Raw genomic sequence first — 23,661 nt, 5'->3', positions numbered from 1 at the left:
CTCCCTGTGTTCAGTACCCAGTCCACCATAAAGAAAAATGCCTAAAGTTTTCCTTGTCGATCTAGTCTGGGAACTGTATCTAGTGTGTTGTCTCCCTATTGTAAGCCCCAATAAACTTTATTTTTTCAGTGCTTCCTCTTTGTGATTCATGTCTCTAATAGAGCAAAAGAGCCCTGGGCTTATTGGTAGCAAATAAAAAAAAAGGCATAGTCCCTGTGTTTAAGGGATTCAAAGAAAAGCCACACACAAGCAGATAACTCAAGAGATGATATGATAGTGCAACACAGATATGTACAAATAGCTGTAGTAGCACAAAGGGAATCATCCCTCAAATTGCCAACAGTCCCTACAGCGGATGAGAGGGTTTGGCTCATGTTCATTATAACATATTATGTGAAATTTTTGAATGACATGGTGACTGATGATTGTAGCTCATCTAGTGAAAATATGACCTTTGAGAACTGAAGTATTATTTTGATAAATCCTATACCCCAAATTCATGATTAAACATAAGAAATACTATAAAACAGTGTTTTTTTAAACTCTGTGTCCACAGAAAAATCTCAGTAAACATGGACTCCTCTTCCCCTCACCCCTCTAATTTTCCTCTCATTCAATAAATACCTAGGTGTAACTGGCATCCATAACTTTCTTCCGTGTATTGTCTAGTATAATTTGAACATAAATTAGCTTTAATCTTAACCTACTTTTGGGTCTACTTTGTTGTTTGTGGTTATTTTTCTAATTTCTTAGTTGAATAATTTACTTTTTATTCAAGATTTGTTTAAATAAAACGTTTTAACTCTTTAAATTATCCTGTATAGAGCTTTAACTTTATATTATAGATTTCTATATGAGATATTTTTACTTTTTGGTTTTAGAAAATTTATAACTTTAATTTTTTTCTTCAACTTGGCCTGTATTAGAGTGTTTCTTAATTTCTGAGTTGTAAAATTCTGGAGTCATCTTTGAATTATTAATTTCTATTTTTATTTATATTGATTGTTGTCAGAGTATGTTAATTAAATCATCTTCAAATTAGGTTTTACTGCAGCCAGGGAAAAGATCAATTTTTATTAATGTTTCAGTAAAATGTGTTATTGTTGTTGGTAAGGTACAAAGATATGTGTGTGTGTGTGTCTGTGTGTGTATGTATGTATGTGTTTGGTTTTGTTTCTGTCAAATTGAGCATATCAGTTATATTCTTCAAATACTACATACATTTTTTGGTATGGCCTCTTTCTACCCCTACCCTTACCAGAAATACAAGATTTTTCTTAAATTTTTGCTATCTTACTAGAATGTTTTGCTTAATGTATTTCAGTGCTATGCTTTTTGTTTATTGAATAATGGTTTAGACTGGTTTCATCAGTCTTTCTAGATTACAGCTTTCACCATCACAAAATTTCTTTCTTACCAAATAATACTTTAGGTTTTGGTGTATCTTTTTACTGACATGTTAGTCTTTTATTTGCATTTGCCTGACATAATTTAACATATCCTTTATTTTATTTCTTCTTTGAACACATTGTTTGGAAATAGGCAACTGGAACAGAATCCCCTAGATTCTTACCCAATCTGGTTTATCTGTCCAGGTCAGTGGCCAATTGTCATTTTTCCAGGACTTTTGCATCAAGATGGGGCCATTAGACAGATCTTGTCAATAAAATGTGAATAGAAGTAATATTTATTAAAAGCCCTATTCCTAAATGTTCCTCCATGGTCTTCTATGTTCTCACTCTCTTGTTTTGCTCATGGGCTGACAAAACACACAGGATCCTACTGAAGACTTTGAGGCCCTAGTGGAAGGCAGAGATAAAGATGGAGAGTCTGACACTTGTGTTGAAAGCATCAAGCAGAACATCCAATTGGATTGGACTTAAGTATTCGTTACAATTGTTAATCTACTTTAATATAGAAATACATATAAAATGCTCCCAGTTCAAAAGATATATAGTATATACAATGAAATACAATTTATCTTTCCCCTGTAGTCTCCTGGGCAATGATTTCCCTTCTTCTGGATAGCCACAGTCAAAGTTTTCTTGTTTATATTTTAAGAAATTGTTCATATTCCCTTATCTGTTTTGTTATTAAATTTAATCAATATTTTCCTATGGATTAAAAAAATATATGAAGAAAATTAAGTTTTGGTGATATAAGGAACAGTTTTTAAAAATTTTTCTTTAAGTGATTTTCTTCCATGTGTAATGTTTTGATTTATATGGAGTTGAATTTTAGCAGTCTTTCTTAAAAATGAAATCATGATTTTGTGTAATAAAATGCACATTTATGTCTGTTTAACTATTGATGTATTGAATCTAAATAGATCTATGCTCCCTCCTTCTCCCAAGTGTTCTACTTGTCCACACTTCAATTTCCATCAATACCTTTAGAAGCCTTCCACTTTCCCGCTAATGAACACACTCCAACTCCCCTACCACCACTCTCACCCTCTATTTCCTTGTTTTTCTGAAATACTTTGGAATTGTAGTCCCAGGTTCTACATATTTTCGATTAGAAAATGCCTCTTCTGTTTCAAGAATCTTTTACAAGAGTCTTTTATTAGTTTCCAGAGTCATTGTCCTCATTCATTTTGGTATAATTATAAATATTATATGATTCATTGTTCAGTATAGATTCTTATACTTTCTTCAGGAGATTTTTGCTCTAATTTAATTTTCATTTGAATGAAAAAAAAACTTTTTTGAATGAAGAAAATTCCTTCTTAACACTTGAAAGTTTTAAAATATCTTTTCTTTGTTCTTTTTATAAGAGACCTTGGGTAATATAGGCTTCTTAGATTACAATTCTTTTCTGTTGATACACTTTTGATATTGCTGCATTGTAGTCTAGCCTCTATTGTTGCTCCTGAGATGCTTGATGCTAGTATGTTTATCTTCCCTTACCAAGAAACCTGCTCCTTCTTCATTGAAGCTTTTAAGAGTGTTTTTACAATCCTTGGAGTTCAGAAATTTAATCAGGATAGATCGACTTTTCTTTATTTCATTAGACATTCCTGGGCCTCAGCAAGCTCTTAGGGTCTCAATATTCAAGTCATTCTTTAGCTCAAGAAAGTTGTTGCTATTATATTGCTGTTGTTTCATTTTTTTTCTAGCTATTCCTCATTTTATTCTCAAAGCTCCTAGTAATCATGTCCTAGGTTTCCTGGATTGTTCCTCAGTGTCTTATATTTTTATTCATTAAATTAATTTCTTTGTATTTTTACTTTGTACTCTTTTTATCTTTGGGTAAACCAATATGATCTATTTTTCAAAATATGCTTTTATTTTTTAATTTAAACAGCTTTATTGAGGTACAGTTGATGCTCAAAAATTTGTACATATTGAATATATACAATCTGGCAAGTTTGGACATATGAATACATCTGTGAAACCTTCACTACAATTAAGGTACTAAACATGTATTGCCTTTCAAAATTTTCTTATGCCCTCCCTTTTTTTTCTTCTGTGTTCACAAGAGTTGACATGGATGTACTCTCAACAAATTTCTAAGTGTGCAATACAATACTGTTAAATATATGCATTATGTTGTACAGATATGCAGAACTTAATTCATGTTGCATAGGTAAAACTTTGTCAGTTAAAGCAAATCCCCTTTCCCCCTTCTCTAGCCCCTGACAAAACCTTGTATTCTCTCCTCCTATGAATTTAGCCACTCTAGATACCTCATGTAAGTAGTATCCTACAGCATATCTTTTTCTACAATAGACTTCTTTCACTTAGCCCATCTCTCAGCTTCATTCATGATGTACCAGATGACAAGAGTCTAGTTTTTTAAGATGGAATATATTTTCAATATATGTTTATACCACATTTTATTTATCAGTTCATCCATTGATTAACATTTTGCTTCTTCCATATCTTGGCTATTGTGAATAGTGTTGCATCAAGCATGGGAGTATAGATGTCTCTTTGAGATCCTGTTTTCAATCCCTTTAGATATATACCCAGATGTAGAAATGCTGAATCATATGGCTGTCCTATTTTTAACTGTTTGAGGATCTCCATACTGTTTACCATAGCAGCTATGACATTTTATTCTCCTCTGAACAGTATCCAAGAGTTCCTCTTTCTGTACATCTTCATCAACACTTGTCTTTTCTTGTTATTATAGCCATCCTGACAATTGTGAGGTGATAGTTCACTGTGATTTTGCTTTGCGTTTTTCAGATGTTAAACATCTTTTCATGTACAATTGGCCATTTGGTTGTCCTCTTTGGAAAAATATCTATTCAAGTATTTTGTCCATTTTTAATCAGCTTATTTGCTTTTTCTGCCATTGAATAGTAGGAATTACTTATCAAATGCATGGTTTGCAAATATATCCTTCCATTCTGTAGGTTGTGTTTTCATTTTGTTGTTTCCTTTGCTGTGCAGAAACTCTTGAGGTTGATATAGTCCTACTTGTGTTTGCTTTTGTGATTTGTACTTTTTCTGTCATACCCAAGAAATAATTTATTAGGTCAATTGCATGAATTTTTTACTTTTGATTCTTCCAGGAGTTTTACAGTGCTAGGACTTACATTTTAATATTTAATTTATTTTGAATTAACTTTTGTGTATGGTAGAAAAATAAGAATCTAATTTCATTTTTCTGCATGTGAATATCCAGTTTTCCCAGCACCTTCTCTTGAAGACACTATGTTTACCCCATGTTTGTTTTTGGGATCCTTGTTGAAGACCATTTAGCCTTTTTGTATGGTTGTATTTCTGTATACACTATTCTGTTGTATTGATTTATAAGTCTGTCTTTATGCAAGTATCATACTCCTTTAATTATTATTACCTTGTTATATACTTTGAAATCACGAATTGTGATGCCTTCAGCTTTTTTCCTTCTTGCTCAAAATTGATTTGGCTATTGGGGGACTTTTGTGGCTCTATAGAAACTTTAAAATTATTTTTCAATTTCTGAAAAATATAGCCATTAGTAAGGGAAGATCATATTCAGTCTGTTGTCATTGAAGGAATAACCAGACTCCCTAAGAGCTGCTGCATATAACTATCTTCTTCCTGTAGTGAATTGCCGCAGTCTGGCTGGGCACAATCAGGAGCCACTTGTCAAAAGAAACTAACTTTATTTTTAGAACCACACACGCCAAACAAAACAGCCTCTCAGGAAAAACCCTCAGAGCCTCAACTGCCACCACCGGCTTTCCACAAGCCTCTCTCTCCCCCACCAGCTTCTCTCCACCTCCCACAATCCTCCTGCTCTTGAGGCCGATTGGCTGGGTCACGTGGGTGGAGCCAAAAAAGTCCCCCAATGAGCAGCTCCGTGGTCTGAAAGGGCAGGGAAACAGCCCAATGAGCATCACCGCAGAGGAGCCAATCAGCTAGATGTTGCTGGGGCCGCTGTGAGCCAATCATCAGCCGGCAGCTGGAAGTTTGCTGGCAGCTGGAAGTTTGCTGGGGCCCCTTTGGCTGTGGCTCTCAACATCTCCCCCTCTCTGTTTAAACAACAAGCATGTGGCTTAGGGACCGTGTCTGTTAGGCAGTCCAGTTCAACATATGGTCCTTACCCGTCATCGGATGAACTGACCTCTAGGCGTCAGCCTCCTGTCTTAGGTTGGTACCACTGCAATTGGATCATACCCGTCACTGACTACCGGTCCAGCATACAGCTATACTTGTGGATAGGCCTTTGCACCAGTGGGGGGGTGAGGTTCTTTGCCTCACCTCTGTTGGCCCCCAAATTTTAGACCATCACTAGTAGAGGAGGATGCAAAATGCCATGACATTAAGCCAATTGAGGGCTCCTTTGAAAAATTGTACCACCGGTGACATCATCAGCAAAAATACCCCAACACTACCACAAGTCGCTGCACCAACAGATAGTTCACAATGCATACAGGTGAGCTCACAATGTGTCCAGGCAAGTTCTGCAAGCAGTTCAGTGATGGCTATTGTAGAAGCTGTAGATTGGTTTTATCTTTGACTTCACCAGCACTGGGATGAAGATAGGAATTCTGGCAATAATGGCTAAAGAAAAAATTATGTAACATTCCAGAAGGCACTAAAAGAAAACAATTTTCTTAACAATTTACATTGTCTTCACCGGCACTGGGATGAAGATAGGAATTCTGGCAATAATGGCTAAAGAAAAAATTATGTAACATTACATTGCTGGCAGCTGGAAGTTTGCTGGGGCCCCTTCGGCTGTGGCTCTCAACAGTGAATGAATCCAATATGTGAACTAATCTCCCCCTACTACCCTCATTTTCCCACCTCTGAGGCAACTGTGGAGGAGCCTTTGTTCCATTTTCCACTGGAGAGACAAGCCTGCTTACAAAGTTCTAGCTTCTAATCAAACAACTTCTCAGCAATAAATAAACAAAAACAATGAAGATTTTCTGAAATTTATTCTCAAGGGAGTCTATATTTCATATGTCATCATGGATCTTGTCTGGGTTCCAACACATCATCAGGGTTAACTTTAGCTGTTTAGGTAGTCCCCACAGAGTCCCCAGTAAGAGAGAATCAAGGATCTGGATACATGATACATTATTCCCTGAGTATCACTCTCTTCTGTTTTCATTTACAATCACTATCTCTTTGAAGTGAAAGGTAGGAGAATAGGATGGTGGGTCCCATGTGTTGCTGTTGTCTGTCTCCTTAGTCTGTCCATAGATACTTCTTCCTCAGGCTCTCATAGTCTTATAACTCCATGTCATCCTGACTGACTCTTTGTATTTATTCATTATTACAGTTCCCTATCCCAAAAGCTTGGCTCAGTTTCTCTGAATGATCCAACACCATGGTATACTAAAAATGATTTCTTTCCTCTGATACCTGCTGACCTGCCAACAGTGTGCTTGTTTTGCACTGGACCTTCTCTCTCACACACATATTTTTTTACTACTTGGGAGTTTGAGAAAGTTGTCTTTTTTTGACTGCTTGGAAGGCAACCCTTTTCCCCTAACGTGGTCAATCAAGATCTCTTCAATGTGCCCATGAGTTAATCAGGTAAACAGTTTCTGGTTTGCATATCTTTCAGGACTTCTTGGATACACCTAAATTCAGACTGAGTAGTTTGCATAGATCTTTACTCTGGGACCTATATGACAACCTATTACTTCTCCTACCAAGTAGAGTCATTGTGAGGTTGAAATGAAGCAATATTTGTAAAATTCTTTGTAAACTACAGAAACTCATCATTTATGTTGTGTGTGTGTGTGTGTGTGTGTGTGTGTATGACATCTCGGCTTATACCCTCTAGTTAAGAGCAAACTGGGGTGCTTACTCTTCTCTAGGGTTGTTTCTTACTTTGTATCTTTAAAATATCTCTACTTATTATTTTTATGTCGTGCTAAGAATTGAGCCCAGTGCCTCACATGTGCAAGATCAGCACTCTACCACTAAACTATAGCCCAAGCCCCTCTTTGTATTTTTAATTTTTATTTATATATGACAGCAGAATGCATTACAATTTTTATTACATATATAGAGCACAATTTTTCATATCTCTGGTTGTATACATAGTATATTCACACCAATTCATGTCTTCATACCTGTACTTTGGATAATAATGATCATGTGTAATTAAACCAAGTTTAAATGCTATGCTGCCTCCTTGTACTAAACTATCCTTTGATGGTTTCACAATTCCATGTTTCATTTTGATACTAACCCTTCCAGGAAACTTTACCCCTTTTGAATATATATGCTTACATTTATTTAGTTAGGTAAATGCATATAAATTGTGTTTTTGGAACTTTTTCATGCATCTTCATCATGGATTTTATCGTACTTTTCTTTAGTGAAGAACCAATTATGTCTTTTACAACTCCTCAAAACTCAGTATAATATGGTGTTCAAATAACTAAACTAGAGCAATTTAAATGGCATCACGAAATACTTTACTAGCAATGAAAGGTAAGTCACTTTTTTTTTTTGCTTACTCTAGTATGAGTTATCAGGAAACACAGATATGAAACTTTTCAACTTTCAATCATTTTCTCTCTAAATATTCATGTGTGTATGTGTGTGAGTGTTTGTAAAATTATGACCTTAGACACACATTTGGGGATTAGAGTTAGTCTCCTATGGGTGGTGATGCTAATAAGCAGGAGTACTGAAGATTAAGAGAGTGTAGATAGTCATAGGGACAGATGATAACAAATTTGTGTTCAGTTTTTGTAAACTGCTTTTAATATCCCAAAGTTCTATTTCTTAAGAGGCCGTCTGAAGACAAGGTGAGGGTAACCAGTTCAAACCAAGCTGGAAGAAGCCGTGGGTTTGAGACCTTGCCCTCATCTAAGTGCTGAACATGATCCTTATTTGTATGCCTTCTATTTATTTATTTTTATTTATTTATTTATTTATTTATTTATTTATTTATTTATTTGTACTGGGGATTGAACTCATGGGCACTTGACCACCGAGCCACATCCCCAGCCCTATTTTGTATTTTATTTATAGACAGGGTCTCACTGAGTTGCTTAGCGCCTCACTTTTGTGGAGGCTGGCTTTGAACTCATGATCCTCCTGCCTCAGCCTCCTGAGCCACCATACCTGGCTGTATGCCTTCTATTTAACTTGCATGAAATGATGAGCAGAAGAGTGTGTTGGAGGAAAGAGATTGATTCAATAGTAAGAATTCATTACCTAAATTCAAATTTCAGTGGAACACATTTTAGACCAGAGCCCTCATGACCTCTTGTCATAGCATATGTGGTAAAAGAAAATAGTAAAGATTAGGAGTAAAGTAAACTCTTCAAGTGCTGCCTTAAAGGGGATCTTGCTGCTCTTTTAATTTTGTAGAGTGAATTAAAACCAGCATCTTAGAAAAAAATACGGTTTTGGAAAAGAGAGCAGAAATCAGTGAATGAGTCATTAGAGATTACTGTTACATTTATGGCTAAAACATGTTTGAAAGTGCAAACGGAAATGGTGTTCTGAAAACAGCATAGAGAAATTAATCTATGGTCAATCTCACTGTGGAATGTATAATTCTAGTAATGAGTTCTAAAATGGGCTAATTGGAGCCTGGCTTAAAATATATTATACAATTGAGGAAAAAATGGTTTAATGTATGAAATAAGCCTTTTTTTTTGTTAATCTAGTGGAGTGGAAAGGTTCAGGTTCAGTGTTATTATTTTCAATCCCTTAGAAGTTGAGGAGTTGCTCTGGAGGCTGTGAACATTTCTGCTGGTTTTCATCATCTGTTGTGAGGAATCAGTTTCTATCATTACAAGTCTACTCTGTTTTGCAAATGATTCTGTCATATCAATTTGGATATACCCTCTGATGGGAGCTAGCATTAGCCAGTAACTAAAAAACTATTAATTATAAATTGTATTTAATATTACATATGCTGGGATAGTCTTAGAAGGGAGATAATTTATTTTATGAGGGGTCCTAGGGGAGTTGCCCCAGAAGCATCTGACTGCAATATAGCTCAATTGGAAAATACAAATAATATTTCACTACATAATAATAATAAAAAAAACTAAACCCTGACCACCATCACCAGCAAACCCTTTCATCTGTAAGAATACAAGATAACATATAGTAGAATGCTTCTTAGTGCTAAGTTACTGTTCTTGTCTAATGTTTTGGAGAAATACTACCTGGACATTAGATTTGGAGATTGTGGGTTATTATGGTATTTGCATCAAATTTATTTTATTCCAAAATTTTGAAATACTGAAAAAAACCATTTATTGGAAAACATTAGGTTTCAGCAAATGACTTTTTTTTGCACAGGACTGGAGTGTCTGGAAATGGAGAGTTCTCACTCCTCTGGATGTATCTGTATTTTGTAAGTGTGAGAAGGCCTTTTTGGAATATTTGGTATGGAGGCTGAAAGACAAAATTTAAACTTGCACTTTAAAATATTTTCTTGAAGAATTAAACCTCAGTTTTGTAACTGCATTTGGAGATTGCTTGTACCCAGTTGGCTCATTTAGAAACATGCATAATTATTTTAACAAATTAGGCATTAAAGTCATTCTACAAGTGTTGCAGTAATTGCTCATGAAACAGTGTTTCTCAAAATGCACTTGATATTGATGAGTCTTACCTTTGCGAGCATAGCAATGTAGCATGCTATTTCTTGGGGGCAGAATAAAAGATGAATACTATTTTCCTCTAAGACCTATCCTCCCCCAAATCACATTGTAGGGGTGAGGGTGGAAAATTCAAGAATTTCTGTCCTGAAAAATGATAATATGTTTAGCAGTGTTGATGGGGGACAAGGAGACAAAAGCAGAGTTAGCACAAATTATTAATGAAATTACTAATGAAAACATTTCATAGGAATTCCTTATCCTAAATCAAGTTTCCAGAATTAGGCTTTTGGAAAGCAGAGTATTCTGTTTCTCTGCAGCTTGTGGTGAATTGCTCTGCATATGCTAGGTGCTCCATAGATACTCGTTGAATGAGGATTAAACCCATTATCCTTCAGCTGTCTACGCCAGGTGCTGTGCTAAACATTTCACTTATATTATCTCATGTAATCAATGGAATTGTAGCACTCCCGTTTGACAGATGAGAAAATTGAGGTAGGATTAAGTGACTTTTCTGATGCCACAAAGTTAGGATATAGATGAGGCTCAAACCTGTGGTGTGTGCTTGACTCCACAGTCGATAATCACTGGGGTATATTGCTTTCCCAGATGAATGCAGGAATGAATTTAAAGGTTCCTATTAGATAGATCACTCTGCTGTTTCTAAACTTCCTAGTTTTCACTTCCTGAAAACTTTACCCATAAATTCAAATCTCTGAACTGATATCAGCATAAAACAACTGAACAATCAGAATTTTTCAGGCAAATTACTTCAGAATGCAGTCTTCATTCAAATATTTTGTGGCCTTTAGTGGCCTTTCTGAGGAAATAGAGACCTAAAACGTTGAGGAGGAGCATTTTTGATGATCCAATATTCAAAAGCTTTTCCTTTTCCTATGCTGTTTGGGAAATGCCAAGTTTTTAGAGATTCTGCCCTCATTTACTCTCCTAATTTTCTGTGTGAAAAGGTAAAGTACTTCAGCTGCTGTCAAAAGACATCATTTGCATTTGTGCATTGAAAGTCTCAGATTCTTCTATTAGTATTTTCTCTTGTGGCTCTGAAAAGTGACTATTGACCCAATCTTTTCATTTACTGATCTCTTTATCTAGGGCCCAATTCTTGGACTTATAAATGTCAGAGGACATTGACCAAAAGAATATCCACTTTATCAGAGATAATCATCTTTAAGACTCATTCATGAGCTGCTCTGCATATTTCAAGTAACTTTCCCTGCTGACCCATTTCTACCAAACTAACCAGTTGATTGAAAAAACAGATTGCTTAATACCAGAACAATTCAGATTGTAATAAATATATGTCCCATACAGAAAAAGTGCATAGGAAAATTCAAGAGCTTTTCATCACCTTCTGCTAGATCCTAAACTTGTGCTGCTTTCTCTGTTTAGATGTCTGTTGACAGTCGACTCATTCGCTCACGAGCTCTAATGCTAAGCTGAGAGAGCTTTTTCACGTCTCACGCACACTTGCCTTCTGCATTGTCTTCGAGGTCATGTTGATTTTATGTATGCACGATGTTAGTATTGTTCCTTACTTTCCACCTTCACTGTCACTGTACTGGCTCAGACCACCATTATCATTTCTTTGGACTACCACCACAGCTTTCTGATGTTTCCTTGTTCCCAGTTTTGAGCTATTCCTACAGCCTGTTATACAGAGTATTCTTTCTAAACTGAAAATTGGATATCACTGCCTCTCTGCTTAAAGGATTCCAATACTTCCCTATTGTGTAAAACATTCCAAACATCTACAGTCTGGCTCTGACCCACCCTTGGGGTTGTAATTCCTTATTTTCTTCCCCCATGCTCTGTACTCCAGCAGTAGGTGAGGTGGCTAAGTACAGTGGGTGGCACAAAAAATTAGGAGTCATAAATCTTGCATGATTTTGGACCTAGGCTATTATTGTTATTTATCAACCATGTGGCTTTTGGTAAATTCGGGGACATCATCCCTGAACTTCTCTGTTCCCATCTGTAATAGTGAGGATAGTGATATCTACCAATGTTTATTGAGAAGACTCAGTAATATAATGTATACCACAACATATCCTGGTTATTTTTCAGTGTGATTCCATTCTGATTTATGTAATAAATGTTGTTGATATTCATATTTTTTCAATGTTGTGAGTGCTACAGTAGCCATGATTTTGTCGTCTTATCTCTTTATCCCACATAACACTTAACAGTGTCTTATAGCAAAGAGTGTTGAATTTGAAATGAGATGAGAGCTTAACAATTCAATGTCTGAGATTTGTTAACTTTCTGAAGAACAACATGAGGCACCTAGTGAAATGTTCATGTGCATATGTAAATACAATTTTTCTTGCTCATTATTCAAAATGTCATATAGAAGATGATTTATAAACTTGTATTATGTATCCAAAATTCTGTCCATGATGCTCTGTGATCTAGTGGCTTTTCATTTGCAAGTGGATCCACTTTGAAAACAGAGCTAACAAGAATGGGTACTCCCATTTTCTTTTCTGCTGCAACTGTTTAATAGCTCTCTGCAGGTGTACCTCCTTTTATGGAATAAATTTATTTGCGTACAATTGGCAAATATTTATAGAAAGGGCCAAAATTTAGATACAAACACCTTGTTTTGAATATTTTTAAAAAATTAATGAAGTCTTTAAAAACAAATTTATGTATTTTGAGTGGGTAGCTTGGTTTCATTCATATGATACTTATTTTTTTCAAAGTAGGGCAGCATTCCCATGTGTCTCAAGCACTTAGCTTTGTGCCTGGGGTGTTCTCACCCACACTGATCAGAAATAAAAAAGGAGTTGGTGGTTTGATGAGACCGAGGAAAATAGGTCCAATAGAGGAAGAGTGCCTGAGCTGGCTGCTTGGCTATATGCAGAGCTCAAACAACACTTGTCTGATGGATGCTCTGGGACTGGAAAGTCTCACTGGAAAGTGATGACTGAGTCCTAATGCATGTCGAAGTTCACATTTGTATATCTCCCTGTCACATGACTTTATTTAATGAGGCTAAGTGAAAATAATGAAATTCTATCTCTAGTCTTATTTAACATATAACATTAAGAAGTACAACATTGTTATCTAATACTTCTTGAGAAAATGTATGGATGTTAATCAGATCTAACAAAGGAAATAAGCTATACAACCCCCCCCCCCCTTTTTTGTGTTGAGGATTGAATGCAGAGACAGAGACAGGGCACTTATCCACTGAGCCAAATCTCCAGCTGTTTTCTGTTTTGTATGTTTGTTTGTTTGTTTATTTATTTTTGTGATTAAGACCAGGTTTTGATAAGTTACTTAGGACCTCACTAAGTTGCTAAGTCTGGCTTAGAACTTGTGATCCTCCTTCCTCAGCCTCCCAAGCCACTATTATTAAAGGCATACACCAATACACCCGGCAAGCCACACAATGCTAAATGGTTAAATATTAAAAATAATATTTAGCTCATAAGATCAATTAATAATTTCAGAGCCCATAATGTTTTGACCTTCCAGCGTCTCCTGGATAAAAAGTGGGCCTTGCCAGCATATCAATGAACAAGGTTAGACACTTGCCAAATTTTAAACCATGATCTGCAAACCTCTACCATCATGGGAAGTCACAATAGGAGACATTTGCTACTTTTTAAGCCACACAGATTAGTCACAATTTCAATAACATATGCTTTAGGCACTGCTACTGTATGCAAAATTTGGTTTAATACTAACATTTCCTATTCTAAATGTGAGCCCATCTCACATGTTTACTTCCCTCACAAATCTGTGACTTCCTCAAACCATGAAGGAAAACCATACACATATTTGATAATATTTTAAATGACTTGCAAAGTCTAACACACCATAAATAAAATAAAAAACCCTATAGAAAAATATTTCTGACATAATAAATGGTTAATAACTCAAATGGGTTAAGAATTTATGCCAATTACTAAGAAAGATAAAGATCATAGTAGAAAAAAATGGACCCAGTATAAGGACTGTGAATTCACAGAGAAGAGGATATATATCATCAACAAACATAAAAATATTTTCAACTACGGAGGAAAATGCCTATTAAAACAATAAAAGGCTATGTTTTCCTACCATGTAAAAGCAGTCACAGCATTAATCCTGATAAGACTGTGGGGCACAGGCATTTCTCATGCATTGTTGGTAGAGGATGAATTGCTACCTTTTGTAGGAAAATAATCTGCCGATGTCTGTAACAAGTTAATAGCCAAATAACATTTGGTTTTATGGGAAGATAATCCACACAAATCAAAGTCCCAGAATAGCACATAGAAGGATGCACATTAAAGCAAAATTAAACAAACAAAACTACATAAGTACCCTAAATGTCCATCAATAGGGTGGATGACTGAATAAATTATAGGAGATCTTTGTTATGATATAATGGAGCTATTAATAGCAAGGCATTAAGTCTATATAGAGCTGGGGGACTAGGGGAAGCTTATTAATTTTTCCTTATACATCTCTGTACTGTTTGACTTGTTATAATGAGCAAATATCTTTGCAATTAAAAAAATGAAGTAAAAAAGCAGTAATTGTAAAGCTCAGCAATTGTAGCACAACATATGACATGGTATGCTAGCGGCCATTGGGTACCTTGGGGACTCACAGGAGGAGGCACCTAACCTGGTTATACTTCATTGAGAGAGATTTTCTGGGGGATATGACATCTGAGTTACTCCTGAAGGTTGAGTGGGAGTTAGCTAGAGGGGTGAGGTACAGGGTGTTCTATGGCTCATGAAACAGCATGTATGGAGGCTGAGGGAGACAGAGCTTGAAATCAAGAGACATTTATAGTAGTACATAATTGACAGAACTTGTTGATGGATTAGACATGAGAGAATAAAGGAAAAAATGGAGTTCCATGAGGATGCTTATTTGTCCTGAACAGTAGGATAAGATGAACAAAGAAACTGATTTTAGGATAAATTGTTCAGTTGTGGACCAAGCTTGTAGGGAGGAAATTCAGATAATGGCTGGATTTCTAGAGGGTGATGTGCTTGGTCTGAGACCTGGCCTTTGATAATACTATCACCCTTAGGCTTGACTTTGTAACTATATGGATACCTATGTGGGCCAGTCAGAAAATCTACTCTGCTCTCTACTCTCTGTTCAATGGCTGCAGATGATCTCTGGAGCCCATGCCCCTTGGCTACCCCAAGGCTGGATTCAAGGCCAGAGCTAGCTTTCTGTGGAACCTAAAGTTTATATAATTTGGGGGACTCTCCTTAATGGTAAGCTTGCAAAATTATAAATGACTATATATGCTGATTTACAATTAAAAGATAAATCACACCAAATTACATATTTAAAAGTGCAGACAGGGGCTGGGGTTGTGGCTCAGTGGTAGAGCACCTGCCTTGCATGTGTGAGGCACTGGGTTCAATCCTCAGCACCACATAAAAATAAATAAATAAAATAAAGGTATTGTATCCATCTACAACTAAAAATTATTTTTAAAAAGTACAGACAAGTCCATACAAATAAAACCATTTATTACAGAATTGCTTAATTATTAATTTTAGTGAATTATCTTTTGCAAAATATTTCCCTACTTTTTCACTGAATATACTTTGATTTTATAATATCATCATCCATGGAAAGATGATATCAGGATGACTGCAGGTTTAGCAGTGAGATTTTACATATGATACCAAGAACACTAGCCATGAAAGTAAGAAGAAAAAAATAAAGAGGAATTTTATTACCATAAAGACTTATTTTAAAAGACACATGAAGGAAATATTATGAAATAAATATTTGATAAAAGGCTTATATCTAAAATAGTTAAAGAACCCTTAACATTTCAACATCAGAAAACTTATATAAAAAGTGGGCAAAAGATCTGGATAGAAATCTCATGAGGAAATAAACACAGATGACAAATAAACATACAAACAGGTGTTCAGTGTTACATATCTTTAGGGAATTACAAATTAAAACAACCATCTGACACCACTGTACCTATTAAAATGATTAATATCCAAAGCACTGATAATACCAAATGTTGGTAAGGATGTGATACAACAGGAATTCTTGTTCACTGCTGGTGGAAATGCAAAATGGCACAGTTACTTTGGAAGATAGGTTGACAGTTTCTTACAAAACTTGCATACTCTTATCATATCATCCAGCAATTATTTCCTTTAGTATTTACTCAAATGTGTGGCAAACTTATGTCCATACAAAATTTTCCCATGAATGGTTATGGGAGCATTATTTGTAATTGCCAAAGCTTGGAAACAACCTTTCATATGTGAATGTATAAACATTATATAAATGTTTATAAATGGATAAATGTTTATATATGGATAAGCATTATATCTTATATCTAGATAATGTAATATTGTTCATGATAAAAAAGTGATTCATAAAGCCTCAAAAAGACATGAAGGAAGATTGAATTCATAGTGAAAGAAGCTGGACTGAAGAGATTACATACCATATGATTCCAAAATATGGAAAAGGCCAAACTGTTCAGATAGTAAAAAGATCACTGGTTCCAAAGGGTTGGGACAAAGGGGAAGAGAGGGGAGAACAGGTGAAGCATAGGGGATTTTTTTTAGTTATACATGACAGTAGAAAGTATTTTGGCAGAATATACATACATAAAGTATAACTTATTCTATTAGGTTCCCACTCTGTGGTCATACATGATGTGGAATTACCCTGGTTGTGTATACAAATGCAAGGCTAGAAAAGTTATAAACAATTAATTCTATTGTCTTCCCTATTCCCCTCCCCATTCCCTTCCCTTCATTACCCTTTGTTTAGTCAAATCGATTTCTGTTATTCACCTCCCCAACCTGGGTTAGCATCCATAAATCAGAAAGAACATTTGGCCTTTGATTTTTTGGAATTTGTTTATTTCACTTAGTGTGATATTCTTTAGTTCCATCCACTTACCAGCAAATGTCATAATTTCATTCTTCTATATGGCTGAGTAATATTCCATTATGTATATATACCACATTTTCTTTATCCATTCATCCATTGAAGAACACTTAGGTTGGTTTCATAGTTTAGCTGTTGTGAATTGAGCTGCCATAAACATTGATGTTGCTGTGTCACTGTAGTATGTTGACTTTAAGTCCCTTGGGTACAAATCAAGGCATGGGATAGCTGGGTTAAATGGTGATTCCATTCCAAGTTTTGTAAGGAATCTCCATATTGCTTTCCAGATTGGCTGCACCAATTTGCAATCCCACCAGCAATGTATGAGTGTTTCCCCCCCCATTCTTGCCAATATTTATTGTTACTTATATTCTTTATAACTGCCATTCTGAATGGAGTGAGATGGAATGTCAGTGTAGTTTTAATCTGCATTACTCTAATTGCTAGGGAAGTTAAACATTTTTTCATATATTTGTTGGCAATTGGTATTTCTTCTGTGAAGTGCCTGTTCAGTTTGTTTGCCCATTTATTGATTGGGTTATTTATTTTTCTGGAAATTATTATCTTATCTAAGTTACTGGTTGTGAAGATTTTGTCCCAATCTGTAGGATCTCTGTACCCATTCTTGATCATTTCCTTTGCTATGAAGAAGCTTTTCAGTTTGATACCATCCCATTTATTGATTCTTGATTTTACTTCTTATGCTTTAGGGGTCTCAATAAGGAATTTAATTTCTAAGCTGACATGATGGAGAGTTGTGCCTACATTTTCTTCTAGTAGGTGCAGCATCTCTGGTCTAATGCCTAAGTCCTTGATCCACTTAGATTTGAGTTAAGCACAGGGGATTTTTATAGCAGTGAAACTATTTTTATGTTACTATAGTGGTAGATTCATGACATTATGCATTTTTAAAAATCTATAGGATATATAAAAGAAAGGGAATTCAAGTATAAACTGTGGGCTTTAGTTAATGTGCTACTGTTGGTTTAGCAATTGGAACAGATATACCACATCAATATAAGGTGTTATGAATAAGGAAAATTAAGGACAAAGAGGGGGCTAGAGAGAATATGGGTGTTTTCTGTGATTTATGTTCAAATTTTATGTAAACACAAAACTTCTCTAAAAATAGTCAAATCGTGAAAAGATAATTTAATCTTTGCTGTATCATGGTTAATCAAAATTTGAGATAGTGGGGCTGGGATTGTAGCTCAGTGGTAGAATGCTTGCCTCACATGCATGAAGTACTGGGTTTGATCCTCAGCACCACATAAAAATAAATAAAGATATTGTGTCCATCTACAACTAAAAAATTGAGATACTCTAATAAATTCATTGTGGCTAGAACTGAGTGGGCAATACAGAAGATATGTGTGGTGAGGTGATTGAGGACCAGATCATATAGGGATTTCCAAGGACATTGACTTACATAGTAGCGAAAGTAGTAAATATGTGAAGTTTTAGAGAAGAAAAATAACATGTCCTGGCTTATTTTTAAAAACAGTAAAAGGAGTCTGGTTTTGTCTATGTTGAAATTATAGAGTGGGAGGTGTGGGGAAAGTGCTAGGGAAGCTCAGAGGAGAATGCTATAGTTCAGGGGATGGGGATTGGAGGGAGGGCCACAGAAGACCCAGTTTTCTCACAACTAAACCCAAAGGGAATACATTATAATATACTCACAATTTGGAATGTGATTTCGTTTTATCATCCTCAGGTAAGCTTTCGTTTACCAGGGACTTTAATTGAATCCCCTGGCCCTGAGCACTTTTCCCCTTTGCCACTAGATGGCATTTGTGAATACCTCTCATTTGAAGAACAGTTACTCCAAAAGTATTTACACTAGATGGCGCTCAAGCCATTTCCCCCTGAAGCTGGCTTGCTCCCAGGATTTGTTGCTACCAAGCACTAGTTAATTCTTGAGCACAAAGATCTCTGAGAAATCCATCAATACCCAGTTCTGGCCAAACAATCAATTCTATTATGACTACTTTTGTGTGCAGTGTCAAATCATACATGCCCAGTGTAGTGATTCGGAGGCAAATTCTTAATGCAGTTTAGGCCAAAAGGAGCTATAGTTTATATTCTACTGATGCCTCCCAGCAGGAGGGTGAAGCAGAAACCATCCTCACTCTCCCTTTTGACAATGAGATGGGAGATCCATGCCTTGTCTGCAATGCAAGTATCTTTTATTATCCCCCCACTTAGGTCAGCTCTGTGACCTTAAGGTAGCTAGCTACCTGCTTTCACATAGTTAAACATATGCTTGATTAAATATCTTTTAAAGCTAGGAAACCAAACCATGATTCCATTGCTTTAGCTAACATTCATCTTTTTGGTTTTCAGGGATGGTCATTCCTTTCTTAATAAATTATAAGCCTCGGGCATTCTTTCTCCTTCATATTTAATTCTACCTGTATTAGCCTTCTCTAGTTAAAATAGACAATTGCAAGTGATTCTTGCTGTAGAAATGCATTTTCTTTTCACTGTTTGTATTTCAAAGTTTAACCACAAAATTTCTTACCCAATCTGGAGGGATAACTTCCTCGTCATTTTGCCTCATCCAGATTTGCGAAGGGGTTATTTTGTTTATATTTAATTAACAAAAATTATATATATATATATTTTCAAGTCACACAATGTGATGATTCATTATATGCACAAATTGTGTGTCTTTGGACTTGAAACAATATTTATTTGAGTCTAACTTTCCTCACCCATAAAGTGAGAGAATACTTATAAAATATTAGCAAGTGTACTCTGCTCATTCCCATCCAAACAGAACTTAAGCTGTTAATATCTTTCAGTTTTTATTTTATGTTTTTGTTTTATTTTCTTTAAGACCCAACTGTAAACCTGAAGTAACTCTACAGGGACCTCATCTTCTATGTTTGAGAAACAGAGTCTAGTCTTTGTTTTGAGAAAAAACAACATTCTAAAGTATACAATGTGTATAAAATTCTCTCCCACATTCATATTCCCCCCCTCCACACACTCTTCTTTGTAAAAAGAAGAGATCTATGCAATTATAACGTCTTAGCTTTGAAGAGTTTCCAAAGTGTGTTCCTTATTCCTAACTCATTTTATCCTCCCTAAATCTGGCATGAAATAAGGCATACAGCCATTACAATTCAGGTTTGACAGATGAAGTTTGTGAGCTTTGTAAAGCTAAAGGGCCTAGCTCAAGGTCAGGAAGTTTATTGGTGGGGGAGCAGGGACACAAGCTCCGGTATCAGGAAATGCCATGACACTGGGGACTTACCTGACTAATGATATCTATTGGGGTTAACTGTATACAGTGTCTTGCAACATTTACATATTTTCAAGCATTTGACCTATATGACAGAGAAAGGAAAAACTAATTATCTAAGGTCACAAAGAACTGCATAAACAGAAAATTGAGGAAAGAATGAAGGCACACTCACTTCTGTCCATATTGGTATCAAAACCTCCTGTTTAGTTAATAGCCAATCCCTTAAAATGTGGAAATTTTGTTCTTCTAAAAAGGATAAAATATATTTCTAAATGTTGTGTCATTTATTAAAATCCTAGGTATACAAAGAAATGTTAATGCTGAAAAGACAAAGCTCCTCCTTCATGTTGAGCAAATGGGAATCCTTTGATTCAGTTCAAACTTTCTATTCTAGGTATTGTTGCATGTTATTTTTAGGGAATAAAAATGGAAAACATTCAGAGCTTTTAAATACCACCCTTCTCTTTCTCAGTTTGCTTGCTTATTAATAATACAGTTTGAATGGATTCTTGCTTTGACATGGAAGTTTATTTTTAAAAGAAGCGTGGATAATATGTTACTATAGCAATAATTTCTCACTCTGAAGCTATTTAATCTTAAAAAAAACCACAAAACTGAGTGTCAAGGTGGTCCATATTTAGAATGAATGCAGCACTTGACTATACCAATAATTAAGGTGTTCATGATGAAAAGAATTAGGGATTTTGGTTTTTGCGTTTTTTAATCTTTATACAGAATCACTCACCTGTTAGGCCCGATCAGCATGGGAGAAACATTTGTAGGTAATGCCAGTCTAGATACTGATGCTGCTGGAAACGTGTAGAAGTGGTTGGTTGTGTGACAACCACATGTATTTGTACACTGAGAACCTATGGAACAACACCAAGATATCATGTTTCATATTCTAATATAAATATGCATCAGAAAATGAAACAATAAGTTTATGGCAAAAAACTCTTCTAGGCCAATTGCTTTATCTCTGGTTTAGCATCTGAGAAAGGATAATCTTTTGTTATTAATATACATTGTCCTGCTGGGACATGGTTTGGGGGGAGCAACCACTCTTGTGAGGAGCAGTGTGTACAGTTCAGTATAGCTGCCCCTAGGTGGTGTTTAGATACAGAACCAGTTTACCAGTGCCCTGTCTGGCATGATTACCACAAAAGAAGAAGGGAATAGAAAGAAGGTAATAGAAACCAGACAGTAGTCACATCATGAAGGCTGCACTCTTAAGACTGCCTCAAAATCTAATCACTTCCAAAGGCCCTACCTCCAGATACTAAATCATTGGTTATCACAGATTCAACAGATGAATTTTGAGGGTGATATAATTAAATTCATAGAACTCACCCACCTTTTCCATCTTTCTCTTCTCTAGCTATGCTGAAATTATTTTAATTCCTCAGTCATGCTCTTTTTTTGTTTGTTTAGGGGTCTTGAAATATGGTGACTCCTTCACCTGAAATCCAGGGAAAGATTGTCTCCCTCTGTGTTGACAACTAATTCCTATTTATCATTGTATTCGAGATGAAGATCACTTCCTCAAAGACATTTTCCCTAAATTCCAGACTACATGAAAATTTCATAGCATCCTTTGGGCTCACCACATGAAATTTATGATAATTGAGATTGCTTATTCTGTGTCTCTTAGGTTACACTATATGTTCAATGATGGCAGGAATATGTTTTGTTTACCACGCATTTATAGTGTCTAGCTCAGCGTGATTACTTAAATTTTTGCTACATTAGTGAGTGAATGAATTACAGGCAGCTTTGCCAATATAAAATCAAGTTGTTTTTGTTTGTTTGTTTATTTAGGCCCAAAAGCCTTTTTTGAGACAAGCCCTCCTCTGGAGCTTGCAGGGTGATACTGAGTGCCTCCTGAAATAGCATAAAGAATGCCACTAATTTTTATCACCGGTCAAAATGTACCCATACAAATACCTGATGTTTTCTTCAAATTGTCTCTTTGAGAAAATCTTTAGATACTGGGACAAATTTTGCCCCTGAGTGAAAGTTTTCTGTTTTGGAAATTGTTGAAAGTTATTTAGGAACATTGAATTGAATTCATTCATTGATTCAACAAATTCCATTTCTTCTCTGAAATAAGGTGTAACTAGTAAATAATAGGGTCAATTTTCTGTGTGACTCATAAACTGACTCAGGAAGCAATTTCAAAAGTAACATCTTTAATGAAAGTCATGGACATTTATTTTGCCTATTTTTGAAGCCACTATACAACTCAGACTTGTTGACTTAATTTGTGAAAAAGCCAAGGAAAGGTTGAAATAGTATCCATGTCACTAAATTATCTCATGCTTTGGGTTGCAATTTTTTCACAAAAAGTAACATCTGGCCCTATCAGCACACCTGACGTCAGCAATAAAGCTTGTTTACTCCTATCTAGCCCTGATCTATGGCTCTGGTTATCTGTTTTATTCATTTCCGGAACCATGCCATGCCTTACTTGCTAAGATTTCCTCCTGGCATCTAAAGGTGGGTACATTGTGGTGTATATTTTACTCTGTTAGACCCCATTAGGGTGTTCTATTAATGCAATTTTGTTTAACTGATATTTGTTGAGCACAATGACAAGTCTTTTCCTAAGCACTGAGATGAACAAGGTTTGCAATTTATAAGAAAATAACAGCAAAGTTAACAGCTAATATGAAATCTGGATAGACCATTAAATAATTCCTTTAAACTATTGTGACTAGCATAACATTTCATGTACTTAAAAGATTCAAAGAAGGAAGGGTACAGGAAGGAGCTACTTCCCCTATGGATTTCCTTCCATAATGTATACATGTGCTATAATAAATCATGGTAGTGACCAGTGAGAGGTAGGGCACCATGTTGTCCTGAACTGAAAGAAACAGCAGTTGTCTGAAGCCTGTCATGTCACCTTAAATTGATTGCTATTTCCTATACTTCATCATGGTGTTCAGGGACTGTGTTAGTTACCTATAGCTATAGTAACTGATTACCACAAACGGTGGTTTGAAAGAGCACACCTTTATCACCTTGGAGTTCTAGAAGTCAGAAATCTAAAATCAAGGAATCAGTACTGCTATGTTCTTTCTAAACACTTCAGGGAAGAATTTATTTTCTTGCCCTTTTCAGCTTCTGGAGACTGCCTACATTCCTTGGCTAGTAACCCATTCTTTACATCGCTCCGACCTCCTGATTCTGTCATCGCATCTCCTACTACTGTGATTTTCTTGCCTCCCACTGATGAGAAACCTTATTGACTATACTGGGTTCACCTGGAAATCCAGGCAAATATCTTCATCTCAAGGTCCTTAATTTAATTGTATCTGCAAAATCCCCTTTGCCTTATAAGGTTATATCCAGATTCCATAGGTCGTAATGTGGGCATCTTTGGGGGACCATTATTCTGTCTACCACAGGGACGAGGGCAGTGAGACAAGTAGATACATACAGAAACAGCACAAAGAGAATATGATGCTATGCC

The 23,661-nt window shown here is 35.8% G+C and overlaps 1 pseudogene; it reads right to left on the bottom strand.

Annotated features, from left to right (window-relative positions):
* LOC124098964 (large ribosomal subunit protein uL29-like) overlaps positions 1 to 23,382 on the bottom strand; it is a 49,987-nt pseudogene extending 26,605 nt beyond the window's left edge.
* Between the last annotated feature and the right edge of the window lie 279 nt (positions 23,383 to 23,661).

This window comes from Marmota monax, unplaced genomic scaffold (genome assembly GCF_021218885.2).
Source record: "Marmota monax isolate L192 unplaced genomic scaffold, Marmota_monax_Labrador192_F-V1.1 WCK01_AAM20220418_F8-fsc00379, whole genome shotgun sequence".
Lineage (NCBI taxonomy): Eukaryota > Metazoa > Chordata > Mammalia > Rodentia > Sciuridae > Marmota > Marmota monax.
This window is presented reverse-complemented; position numbering and strand designations above follow the sequence as displayed.